The sequence below is a fragment of the Barbus barbus genome, assembly GCF_936440315.1.
Source record: "Barbus barbus genome assembly, chromosome: 8".
In the NCBI taxonomy this organism is placed as follows: domain Eukaryota; kingdom Metazoa; phylum Chordata; class Actinopteri; order Cypriniformes; family Cyprinidae; genus Barbus; species Barbus barbus.
In genome coordinates this window covers 24,401,355-24,414,773 of record NC_136736.1, presented here as the reverse complement: position 1 = coordinate 24,414,773, position 13,419 = coordinate 24,401,355, and the positions used below count along the sequence as shown (strand labels likewise).

General features: G+C 36.1%; 1 pseudogene across 1 annotated transcript; it reads right to left on the bottom strand.

Annotated features, from left to right (window-relative positions):
• Window positions 1–6,121: 6,121 nt before the first annotated feature.
• LOC306874320 (ufm1-specific protease 2-like) lies at window positions 6,122–13,419 on the bottom strand (annotated as a pseudogene). The gene is made up of 12 exons: window positions 13,153–13,419; window positions 12,255–12,325; window positions 10,725–10,893; window positions 10,560–10,605; window positions 10,320–10,474; window positions 9,964–10,159; window positions 9,248–9,394; window positions 8,589–8,746; window positions 8,392–8,516; window positions 7,090–7,166; window positions 6,424–6,548; window positions 6,122–6,201 (listed from the first exon to the last, which is right to left on the bottom strand). The product of its transcript is annotated as an ufm1-specific protease 2-like (transcript).

Below are 13,419 nucleotides of genomic sequence, written 5' to 3'. Positions count from 1 at the left end.
ATCTGTCTGCTGCTTTTGATACTGTCAATCATCAGATCCTCTTGTCAACCCTATTGAGAAAGGGCATCTCAGGAACCGCACTCCAGTGGTTTGAGTCTTACCTCTCTGAAAGGTCCTTCAAAGTATCTTGGAGAGGTGAGGTATCGAAGTCGCAACATCTAGCTACTGGGGTGCCTCAGGGCTCAGTTCTTGGACCACTTCTCTTTTCTGTCTACATGGCATCACTACGTTCTGTCATTCAGAAACATGGCTTTTCATATCACTGCTATGCTGATGACACTCAACTCTACCTCTCATTCCATTTTGATGATCCGACGATAGCTGCTCGCATCTCAGCGTGTCTAACAGACATTTCTTGCTGGATGATGTACCATCACCTTCAACTCAACCTAGCTAAGACAGAACTGCTTGTAGCTTCAGCTAACCCATCGCTTCATCACAATCTCACCTTCCAGTTAGGGCCATCTCCTGCAAATACAGCCAGAAACCTTGGAGTTGTGATTGATAAGCTGAATTTCTCAGACCACATTGCTAAAACTGCCCGGACCTGCAGATTTGCATTATACAATATTAAGAAAATCAGGCCCTTTGTCTCGGAACATGCAACACAACTCCTTGTTCAGCCTCTTGTTCTGTCCAGACTTGACTATTGCAATGCTCTCTTGGCAGGTCTTCCAGCCAATTCTATTAAACCTCTACAATTAATCCAAAATGCCGCTGCAAGATTAATCTTTAATGAGCCGAAAAGAACGCACGTCACGCCTTTGTTCATCAATTTGCACTGGCTACCAATAGCTGCTCGCATTAAATTCAAGGCATTAATGTTTGCCTACAGAACCACCACTGAGAAGCTTGCGTTCTTCAAGTGAACGACGCATTATTGTGCCATCCCAAAGACACACAAAAACACTTTCACAGACTTTTTCATTAACTGTTCCCATCTGGTGGAATGACCTGCCCAACTCAATCTGAGCAGCCGAATCCTTACCCATCTTCAAGAAACCGCTAAAAACACATCTGTTCCATATTTACTTGACCCTCTAACTCTAGCACTCGCTATTCTAATTTTATTTTATCTATCTGTCTTTTTATTTAAAAAAAATAAAATAATAATAATTATCTGTACTGCGTTAGGCTAACCATGACTTGTAATAGCACTTGCAGGTTGTTGCTCTTTTGTTGGTTTTGATTGCTTCGTATGTCCGCATTTGTAAGTCGCTTTGGAGAAAAGCGTCTGCTAAATGACTAAATAAATAAATAAAAATAAATATTTTTGTGTTAAATGAGAAAGTATCAAGTAGACATGTTTATGTCTACTTGATAGACATAAACCACAGAAGAAAGTAAGTCATTGAGGTTTGAGTAAATGATGACAGAATAATTTTTGGGGGTGAACTATCCCTTTTATGTTTTTTTATTATTATGAATAATATTTAATTAAATGATTACATTTTAATTAAATGATACTCTAAATAAGAAACTAAATCTGCCAGCAGGTGGCGGTAAATGTCTTTATGAGTCATTAATTCGAAAGGCTGATTAATTCAGGAATTAAGCAAAGTGTATTGCTATAGTCTTTGGTAAACGGCTCTTTTTATGAAAGGTCTTTGAATCATCGGTTCACACGATTTGTTCAAAACGCGGATGCTCGGAGACGCACAGCAGTTCTGCAATGTTCTCTGCAAAACTGAGCAAAAACGCATAATATCCTGTTTAAAATATAACACAATATCAATTTCTTATTTACTGAACTGTTGTATAAAATCACATTTGCACTCATGCAAATCAGGACAAAAGCGCCACTCGTGATATTGCGCTTGCTGCTCGAGTGATATCGCTGCGGCTGATATGGTATAAATATGAGAGATATGAGACATACAGAGGCATGGTTTGCCCCAATATCTTGAATTTTGGGGCATAACTGCATTTATATTAAGAGGCAACTGTTTCCAACATTGATGTGACACTGATGAGTGGAGTAATGGCTGATGATGACCCCACTTTGAAAACCCTTGCATAGATGTCCCATGAATGAATGAGTAACAAATGCCTTAACAACATTATTACATTATTATCAATACATTAAAAAGAAGAGAACATTAATAATATTTAAATGCAAGTCAATTTAAATTTTTAATGTCTAATTTTTAGTGTCTAAATATTGTTTTGGGCTAAATTGCATGTGATGCATTCATTTATTTGTTCACATCAGTGACAAATCAACCATCTCTAACCAGGTGAGATGCATGTTTGGAGTCTTCTTTGTAATATCACTCAAGCTCTTAAACAAGCATTAACTGTGTCTGTTATATTATAGCCTATTGCAATACGTGACAACTGTATGTTTACTGATGCTGCTGCTGCCAACTCATTAAAGGCTGGCATTCTGCTAGATTGTGGGTGTGCACCACATAACATTCCCTCAAAGCCTCTTTCATGTTTGCTTGGCACAAGTGGCATGGCAGATCCATCATCCTCACACCATGCAAAGCCAGACTTGCAATCCACCATCCCTATTCAGATGCCACCCTCTGCTACTAAAATAAATATAAAATAGGCTATTGCAAAATATTTGCACTTGTACATGACCAAGTAAAGTACAATGCAGAGCTTAGCCACAGTGCAACAGCCATTTATATTAATTATCATAAATAAATTCACATTTTTTTACCTTTTCGGCTTTGTTTAATGTAGCTAATTTATGACAGATAATTCTGCTGCAAGGAAAAGAGTGTTAACATAATTTGAGAAGTCGGTAGATGCAAAACCTTCTACCTTCCCCTCTTTCAGTCAGAAGTAGTTACTTAGGTTTGTGTTGTTTGTAAGTTAATCACCATGTCCAGCCTTTTCGCATTTTATGTTTCAACTTGTTATGTAATTTTCTTAAGGACTCGAGTGGAGAGACACCCATGCATAAAGCAGCCAGAGCGGGCAGTGTGGAGTGCATCAGTGTGCTGATGGCAAGTGATGCACATTTCGAGTAAGCGTTTCGTTTAGGATAGTTCCTGTTTCAAGCATTTGTTTGACAAAGAGAAACTGCTACATTCACAATATTTGCATATTTTATAACTAAAATTATAGTGACATTCTTGTTATGCAATGCATTTATTGTCCCAGTCATGTTATTATTATTATTATTATTTAGTCATTTAGCAGAAGCAAAGCGACTTACAAATGAGAACAGAAGCAATCAATTGTAATATTAAAACAACTAAAAACAGATCCAAATCTAAAAGCTAAAACTTTATAAATACTACATATACACATTTTAAAAATAAAGAAATTAAATTACAAATGCATATAACAATATGTCAAAACTTAACATACAATTAAAAATATTAAAGAACAAAAAGTATAAGAGTATAATAATGATTCTAACATAACACGAAGCCAAACACCCCCCCAAAAAAACAACAACTATACAGGTACATCTCAAAAAATTAGAATATCAAGGTCAATATTTTTTGTCACTCATTTCAGAAAGTGAAACCCATATATTATATAGATTCGTTACACACAGAGTGAAATATTTCAAGCCGTTATTTCTTGAAATTTTGATGATTATGGCTTGATAATGAAAACCCAAAATTCAGTGTCTCAGAAAATTTGAATATTACATAAGATCAATCAAAAAACGATATTTTAAACAGAAATGTCAGGCTTCTGAAAATTATGTTCATTTCTATGCACTCAATACTTTGTTGGGCCTCTTTTTGCATGAATTACTGCATTAATGCGGCGTGGCATGGAGGCAATCAGCCTGTGGCACTGCTCAGGTGTAACAAAATAATAATTGAATTGAATTTAGCTGAACAAACCTTCCTTATTTTTCCACAACAAATGGCCAAGCAAGCGTAGACACTGACAAGATACGCGAGACAGAACGAGACCAAACGCGATATCATATATATATTATAATCATATATATGTTATAATCATATATTGTTTGCAAATCATATTTATTTCCTTTTATTAAAGTATCACAATTACATGGACATAGGGATTTATTTTAGGTTTATCTTCACTCTTCTTGAGAATATAGTTTTCATTGGTTACCGTTTTATAGATTTTTTCATAGGTTCTCAATATCACTTTTTGGTATTCTGACAGAATTTATTGTTATTATGATTTTTGTCTTTGGTTTTGCTTCAACAGTGAATTCAGTAATGTATGGTATAAGTTTAAAACATTCAAGTTTTAAAACATTTATACAAAATTTTAAATTACAATAATAATATAATAGTATTTTATATGTAAAATGTTACAATTTTAAAAGCTATTAAAATGTGTCAGATCAAAAGACATTAAATATGTTGTAAATGTTTATATATAAAATATAATTTTTTATATACATTACCATTTATATGTTTTGGGGTTGTCAAGATTTTTCGAAAGTGGTCTTTTGTGCTTACCAAAGCTAAATACAGTAAAACAGTAATATTGTGAAATGTGATTACATGTATGATTACGATCAGTGTTTAAAACCGTTATGCTGCTTAATATTTTTGTAGAAACTATGATACATGCTCAGATACTTGGACAACATTTAATTACATTTTTCAAACAGCATTTAATTACCTTTTTTTATTTTGTAAGTATAAAAGTCTTTACTCTGTCACTTTTGATCAATTTAATGTGTCCTTGCTGAATAAAAATCTTAATTTTCTTCAAAAGAAAAAAAAAATCTTAATCTAAATCAACTTGAAAACTATGTTAATTACCATTGTTTAAATAATCAGTTAATACACTTCTTGAGATTAGATAGACACAAACAGGCATATTAATTTTGCTCAGTATGAAGCTCAATGAGCTCAAACATAACAGGAATGCCCCTTTGTTTACCTGTTAAAGCAAACATCATCCTCAACAACTATAACCATCTTATGAATATAAACACTTCTCTAATTTAACCATTCCATTTTCCACTCAGCATTTGCAACAATGGTGGACAGACAGCTGAAGATATTGCATGGTCTTGTGGGTTTGAGGAGTGCGGGAGGTTTTTGAACATGCATCGCAGAACACGAGACTTAAAGAACGCTTCTTTATCATCCCTCTCTGAACGGCATGTACTGAGCAGCACTCTCGCAGGACAGAAGAGAGGCCGTGCAAGCTGCAGTGCTCAAGATGGAAAGAAAGCACGGGACTGGTGATGAATGGTTTCATAAAGAGAGAGAATTTGAAGTGACATATAGGCTGTTTAAACATTACTGGTGTGAATGGTAAACAAAAGAATCAGTATGTCATCAAGAATCAGAATTACCAGTGAACATTTGGTATTGAGCCTATTACTGTAGCCTCAGCAGTCAAGATAAATTGACACTGTTCTGGGGTCAGTGATTTGGAGTCTTAAGTACAAGAGGAATGAACTGAACTCAGAGCTGTGCTCCATACATATTAATTGTACCTACCAACACAAAGCAGACAGGAATCAAGGAAAAGAAGAGAATTTTCTTAAAAGGGGAGACTTCTGGGTTTCTCACTGGAAAAAATGCAACATTTAACTTGGAACTTGGTGTGTTCTGTACCAATCATATAAAAACCCTGAGGGCACTGAAATGCTTTCAAAGTTTTACAACAGTGTAGAAATATGTGGATGCATTGAGGAAAACAGCAGACAGCTGACTTGCTGCCAAGCTTGGCTAATCAAGACATTCTTAATAGGGCAATATTAGCTAAGCCAAGGTTTAAATCTCCCCATGTGGAAATATCACTGAAACTTTGCAATAAGCAATGAATAAGCAAACATTTGCTGCTTTAGGAAGATAATAGCTGCTGTTTCTTTTTATTGATTTGCAGGAAGCCTTATCTTGTGTAGATGGTTCAAAGATATCATGTGAATTTGATGTATGATGAACTGGTAAAAATCTGAAGGATATGATGTCATTAATTTCATCCATTTGCAGCCTGATTGAAAATCGTTGCTGAAATGAATGTTACCTTTAGCGTGACTGAAAACGGATGTTGAAATAGGCATGGACATTTAAAACATTGTAAGGACAATGAGTAATAAATCACTTTTCTGTGATATGTCGATTTGCACTTCTTGAAACAATGAGAGTTCTTGTGTATCCATGAACTTAGAGTATGAATAAAAGTGGATAAGTGTCATGCACGTGTCTCAGATGGTCTTGGGTCTCTGGGAAAGGCAGAGGTTGTAATAAGCATTTTGAACTCTGGCCCCTTCCATCCACACCAGCCCGGAAAAATATACAAACACACATCATTAACAAATGAGTTGCTAATTCTGAATAAGTAAGTGATATTTTAAACCATATATTACACTTGAAATAACTCATAAAAGATTATTGTTGTTATTATTAAAGTAGCTTGTTATCTTTAAGACAGAATAGAACTATTTTATATTTACGTATTTTTAATTAAAATGAAAAGGTCTGACTAGAGTAGTGTTGTTGAATTTACTTTGTCAATGATGGTCTGCAGGTCCTGTCCACCAGTATAATGAGGGTCCAAGATAAGAAAGCGTATTTGTCCAGTGTTCTCACTCCATGCTACACCTAGAATACTGTGTGCAAGTACTCCACCACCTGGCGAGAAAAATATTGGCTTTATTTTTCAATTTCCATTTCCATCTAAAAATAGCAAAACAAAAAAAATACATAAAACAAGCTACCTATACCACAAAAGCATGAGGTTGTTTTTCAAAGAAGTCTTTCATGCTCAACAAGGCTGCATTTACTTGCTCAAAAATACAGTAAAAACAGAAATACTGTGACATATTTTTCCATCAATATATTTTAAAATGTAATTTATTCCTCTGATGGCAAAGCTGATTTTTCAACAGTCATTACTCCCATCTTCAGTGTCACATGATCATTCTAATATGCTGAATTTAGTGCTCAACAACCACTGCTTATTACCAATGTTGATTTTTTTGTTCAGTATTTCTTGAGAAAAGAATAGAAAATAGAAAAGAACAGCAAACCACAAAGTTTTGAATGGCAGTGTATAAGATACAAGTATGCTAGATCAGATGTTGATTATGATCTATTTTGTAGGAAGGTGGGGTGGAACCATGCTCCTATCCAATCACAAGTTGAAGGAAGGTGCTAAACAATGTCAACACACCAATCATGACAGGAGTTCCTTCAGTCTGAAAGTGGTTGGTCAGCTCTCTGCCCTTGGTTGCCAGCTCTGATCCCTGACTTTAACAGAAAGACAATCATTTTTATAATTGAAACCATTCAGAAACCTTATTGTAAATCTATTTTAGCATAAGCTTGCATCAGCTTTAGTTGAACTTAAAGCTGGGATACGCTACAGGGCCTAGATCTTTGCCCTGATTTACAGTCTGGTGTCAGTGCTGCACAATCTGACTTGGAGCAAATTTGTCGGAGTTGACAGATTTCACAGATTCTCAATTTAGGCTTGTGGTTCTATTCAGTCAAGGATATCAAATATGTTTCATATTTTGAGCTCATTTTAGACCACATATTTTTGTGTGCGTCTGGTACTGTGTGATCCTTAGTTATGTAGTGTATGATACCCAATAATTTACGGAGTGTATATTTACACTAAGTGCAAATAGCCCACCTTGTCGGCAAAGGCTATTTACACTAACTCCGCCCACTAACGTGTGATTGGGTTAGTCAACACTAAAAAAAGAAGCTTGCTTTGCATCAGTTTCAGTGGTGTAGATGGTCAAGCGCATGCTTTTTGACGTGATCGACCTGAGTTAGAGTCCGCCTTTTGCCTAACTTTTTTTCTCCCTTTTAAAATATCATATTGCATCAGAAAGTCATTTATTTTCAATAAAAATTAAGGAAATAATCAAAAAGTTGAAAATAAAAGTATTTAGGGTTAGGGTAGGTGTAGGGAGGGATTTATTGTCCCAATAAGGTGGCATCCATTTAATAATTTGAATTAAAACTATAATTTACACTCAATACGTTATTATTGTGTACAGTTTATAATGTACTACAATACTGAGGTGCAGATAATTGCCACTATTTGCAATAAGTATAAATAGCAGAAAACATTGCTATTTTAACAGTGTAAATAGAATCTATAGCTATTTGCACTTTGTGTAAATAATATATATCGCAAAAAAATATGCTATTTGCACTGAGTGTGAATAGCATCTATTGCCATTTACACTTAGTGCAAATAGCCGCTGCCAATAATTTATTACAACTGAATGATGGCAAGTGGACGATGCTTAGTGTTTTAAAATTTGTTGTAATAAATTAAAATAAAAAATAGTGTATTCCAGCCTTCAAACCCAAATTCATAGCCTCTTATGTACAGTGGTATATGGAAGAAAAAAAAGTCTAGTTTTTCTGAATCTACTCCAGTATGATCTGTTGTGGCCATTAAAGAGAAAAAATGTTTTACCACCATAAACAAACACATTAAACACACTTTGTATACCTGACAAACATGATCTTTGAGGTGACTCCCAGCAGCTGGTCAAGGACAGCCTAGACTTCGATGGAGCCGATCCACTGACGTGAACCCACAAATCGTGGCTCTTTATCCCCAACATCCACAAGAGCCTGAAAAAGCAACAAATGTTCCTCTTAAATACATATAACAAGAAAACACATTTGAGTGACAATTTAGTTTACCTGCTGGATCTGCGTGTGTGTGGGCACAGCTGTCTCCACATATCCTTGCTGCTGAAACCAGGAGCAGATAGTCTGAAGGGAACGATATGCACATCCCCAGCCATCGTCATCCACACAATACTGTGATGATAACTGTACACACCCTGCACCAGATACAGCTACAGAGAGAAATACAAGACAGGGACAAGAGTGTTAATGGTTAAACTTTACTTCTGGCATTAAGAGATTTTTCTCTTTAAAAAATGCTCATGAACATATTAAACCACCTTTAAAATGGGTAGTTCACCCATAAATGAAAATGTTGCCATGATTTGCTCACCACCCATGCAATTTTCTTTGTCATTTGTCATCAGTTGTCAATCTTTAAGTTAACAAGCCAAATGTGCCATTGGGAAGATCTGATCTGTTTCTCACTCAAAACTATAATCTAACTTCAAAAGTTTTTGACCATAATTTTAAAAAGTTGTATGGAACATTATGTATACTGGCGTATTTTTTGTAGCTTGAACCGTCTCTGTATAGAAAAGAGCAGTGTAAACTTTTTAAAAATATTATCCTTTTGTGTTTCACAGATAAAAAATAAGATAGTAACAATAAGATAACCGGTTTGTAACAACTGAATTTCATTTGTGAACTATTCCATTAAAGCACAGTCTCACCGTAGCATCCTCAATGTTGGGTGGGTTCAGGTGTATGTGGGGATTACGGAGGTAACCGTCTTCATAGGCTGCATCAGGGAAATGAAAGGCATTGGCACGTCTCAGGTATGGCCTGTCACTTGGCAGCTTAAACCTCCTGTGCAGATCCTACACACAAAGGAAGAGAGCACTCATGTGAGTCACTAATAAATAGCAATTCTTTCAAAAGTCTGAGGTGGTTTATTTTTTTGAATAGACATGTCCAGGCCTCTTATGCTCACCAAGGCTGCATCTATTATAACAAAGATACAGTTAAAACAGTAATAATGTGAAAAATTATAAAAATTTTAAGTAAATTAAGTAAAAAAAAAAAAAAGGAAAGTTTAGAATGTAATTTATTTCTGTGATGACAAAGCTGAATTTTCAGCAGCCATGACTTAAGTCTTCAGTGTCACAATATTCTTCAGAAACCATACTAATATTGTGATTTGGTGCTCAAGAAACATTATTTTATTATTATTATTATTATAAATGCTGAAAACAGTTGTGCTGTTTAATATTTTTGTGAAAATTGTATTACATTTTTTCAGGGTTCTTTGAACAAAAAGTACAAACACATTTATAATTTTAATTTATTATTATTAAAATATAATATTTTTTCAATTTAATACATACTTGCTAAATAAAGACAATATATATTTATTTTTTTAATTCTTACTGACGCTAAACCTTTGAACGGTAGTACATGTGCTCATGTCTTGCCTGTCTGGCACTCCTGCAGGGTAGATTACAGTAGTGAACCCAGCTGGTTCAGGCAGTTGAAAGTGAAATGGCTGTGGCACCAGGAAAGAGGAGCCCTTCCTGTATCGTAGCACCACCTCTTCTATATCTGATAACTGCTTATTTAATGCCTCCACCAGCCCTGTACACACACTGAACAATCACACACACTAACAATGATTCTGCTGAACTTCACAACTCTGAAATTAGCATTAAAATCATAGCAGTTAAAAAAACAATTCCTTACAAAGCTTATGATTTTAAGAGAACCTGAGCCCCCCCCCAAAAAAATAATAAAACAAAATGCACTCACTTTGCCAGGCTCTCATCAGTGGTCACAATCACAACACAGTCCACAGGCAGTGGCATCTTCACACAATGCTGCTGTGTGCTCACTAGGATGAAACTAAGAGCTTCATTCCCAACAGGTTCTGTGACCTCAAACAACAGCTTCATATTCACTCCAGTCTAGATAAAGATGCAGCAGAGAGTTACTGTTAGAGTGACTGTTAACAGTTACAGCCTTTCAAATAATCTAGAGAAAGACTCTCACAGGTCCAGATTTGTTCTTATCTTTCTTGCTCCCACTATCATCTAACCTGTGAACAGCAACAAGAAAGTATTATACTTTGTTAACCTCCTTACTGTGCATACTGCATAATACTCTACATTTGCCATACACAAACATTAAAGATATGAACGGCGTAAGAATGCATACTCTTTATACTGTAGAATATCTCCACATGATGATGCATCTGTCAAGCTTTCCACGTTTGACTGGAAACCAGTGTTAGGCCATATTAATATTGGACAATTGCAGACAGTTAAAACAATATTTTTTGATGATACTTTGGATCGGAGACCCTGGAAACTTTTTGATATTGTGCCTTGACTTTGAAAAAAGGGAACACAGAGACTCTTTTTTTTCCTTTCATAACCAGCGTATATGTACACTCACCTAAAGGATTATTAGGAACACCTGTTCAATTTCTCATTAATGCAATTATCTAATCAACCAATAACATGGCAGTTGCTTCAATGCATTTAGGGGTGTGGTCCTGGTCAAGACAATCTCCTGAACGCCAAACTGAATGTCAGAATGGGAAAGAAAGGTGATTTAAGCAATTTTGAGCGTGGCATGGTTGTTGGTGCCAGACGGGCCGGTCTGAGTATTTCACAATCTGCTCAGTTACTGGGATTTTCACGCACAACCATTTCTAGGGTTTACAAAGAATGGTGTGAAAAGGGAAAAACATCCAGTATGCGGCAGTCCTGTGGGCGAAAATGCCTTGTTGATGCTAGAGGTCAGAGGAGAATGGGCCGACTGATTCAAGCTGATAGAAGAGCAACTTTGACTGAAATAACCACTCGTTACAACCGAGGTATGCAGCAAAGCATTTGTGAAGCCACAACACGCACAACCTTGAGGCGGATGGGCTACAACAGCAGAAAACCCCACCGGGTACCACTCATCTCCACTACAAATAGGAAAAAGAGGCTACAATTTGCACGAGCTCACCAAAATTGGACGGTTGAAGACTGGAAAAATGTTGCCTGGTCTGATGAGTCTCGATTTCTGTTGAGACATTCAGATGTTAGAGTCAGAATTTGGCGTAAACAGAATGAGAATATGGATCCATCATGCCTTGTTACCACTGTGCAGGCTGGTGGTGGTGGTGTAATGGTGTGGGGGATGTTTTCTTGGCACACTTTAGGCCCCTTAGTGCCAATTGGGCATCGTTTAAATGCCACGGCCTACCTGAGCATTGTTTCTGACCATGTCCATCCCTTTATGACCACCATGTACCCATCCTCTGATGGCTACTTCCAGCAGGATAATGCACCATGTCACAAAGCTCGAATCATTTCAAATTGGTTTCTTGAACATGACAATGAGTTCACTGTACTAAAATGGCCCCCACAGTCACCAGATCTCAACCCAATATAGCATCTTTGGGATGTGGTGGAACGGGAGCTTCGTGCCCTGGATGTGCATCCCACAAATCTCCATCAACTGCAAGATGCTATCCTATCAATATGGGCCAACATGTCTAAAGATTGCTTTCAGCACCTTGTTGAATCAATGCCACGTAGAATTAAGGCAGTTCTGAAGGCGAAAGGGGGTCAAACACAGTATTAGTATGGTGTTCCTAATAATTCTTTAGGTGAGTGTATATGCTTTAAATAAATACATAAATAAATCGAAGTTTTACAAATCAAGCTCATTCTTTTATAATTTGAGTTTTACCATTTGGATTGTCAAGCAAACTCCAAGATTCCTTTCAATCGAAATATAATGTCGCACTCTTCTGAATGAACCTGGGGAAATCAAAACACACATCATTAACTACATAAGATCAAAATAATTGAGCTTTTAGAAATTGATCGTAAGTAAAAAAAGTACAGAATTATTATTTTTTTTAAGAAGTAATTTTGCTTGAGAATGTTTATTTTATTTTTTAGACTTCAACAGTAAAAAGAAACAATAGTTGTGTGTGTGAGAGAGGAAATGGCAAAAACAATTATAAAACCATGACAATAATATTTAATGACAGAATATTGTTAATGAACTTTTTACCAGATTATTTTTTTTAGAAGGAATAATGATACAAAATAAAATATCAATTGAATACAATTTAAAATAACAAAAAGCAGCCTCTTTACTCTTACTCTTTTACTGGCTATTTTTCCAAGTTAACATATGAATTCTCTGTTTCAATAACATTCACTGATATTTTTTCCAGGTCTTTGTATTTCCTCGTTCTTCATGGCTCTAAGTCTTCAAATTGAACCTTTATCTGCTACGTTGTGTCTTCTCCTATCATTCAAAAATAAAGTCAACTGGTAAGTAATAAACACAATCAAAATTTTCATCAATTTTACTGTTTGTTTCAACTAGTCTTACCTGGATGCTGAACTGGTGGACTTTACTGTGGTGGACTGTAAAGCAAGGCTCTCAGGGGTTTCCCTGAGACCGGCAGCTTTGTTGTTTTCTTTCAGCTGCATTAAGATGATGTTAGTAAGGCTGATATATTCCTTATGGAGCCTCTTTACATCCTCTCAGTCTGCACAGTGAGCAGACAGCACTCTAGTTCATCCAGCTCCTGCTGAACTCTCTCTGCTCAACTTTCAGCATCTTTTATGACCTGACCGCTGTGGTCGAGTCTCTCTCTCAGAGTCTGGTTTTCCTGCAGTAGCTGAGTTAGGATCTTCCTCTCTTCGGTTATTTCTGAATCCTGTTTTATTCCATGAGATTTCCTGACTGGTTCTGTTAAGTTATTTACCTTCTCTTGGAGCACAATGACTGTTTCTCTTAGTTGCTGCTTCTCATGGTGTCCACGGCATGGGAGTCTCTCCACATCTTCAGACTGAGGTCTGTTCTGCTTTAAGACCTCTGCAATTCTTTGCCTCAT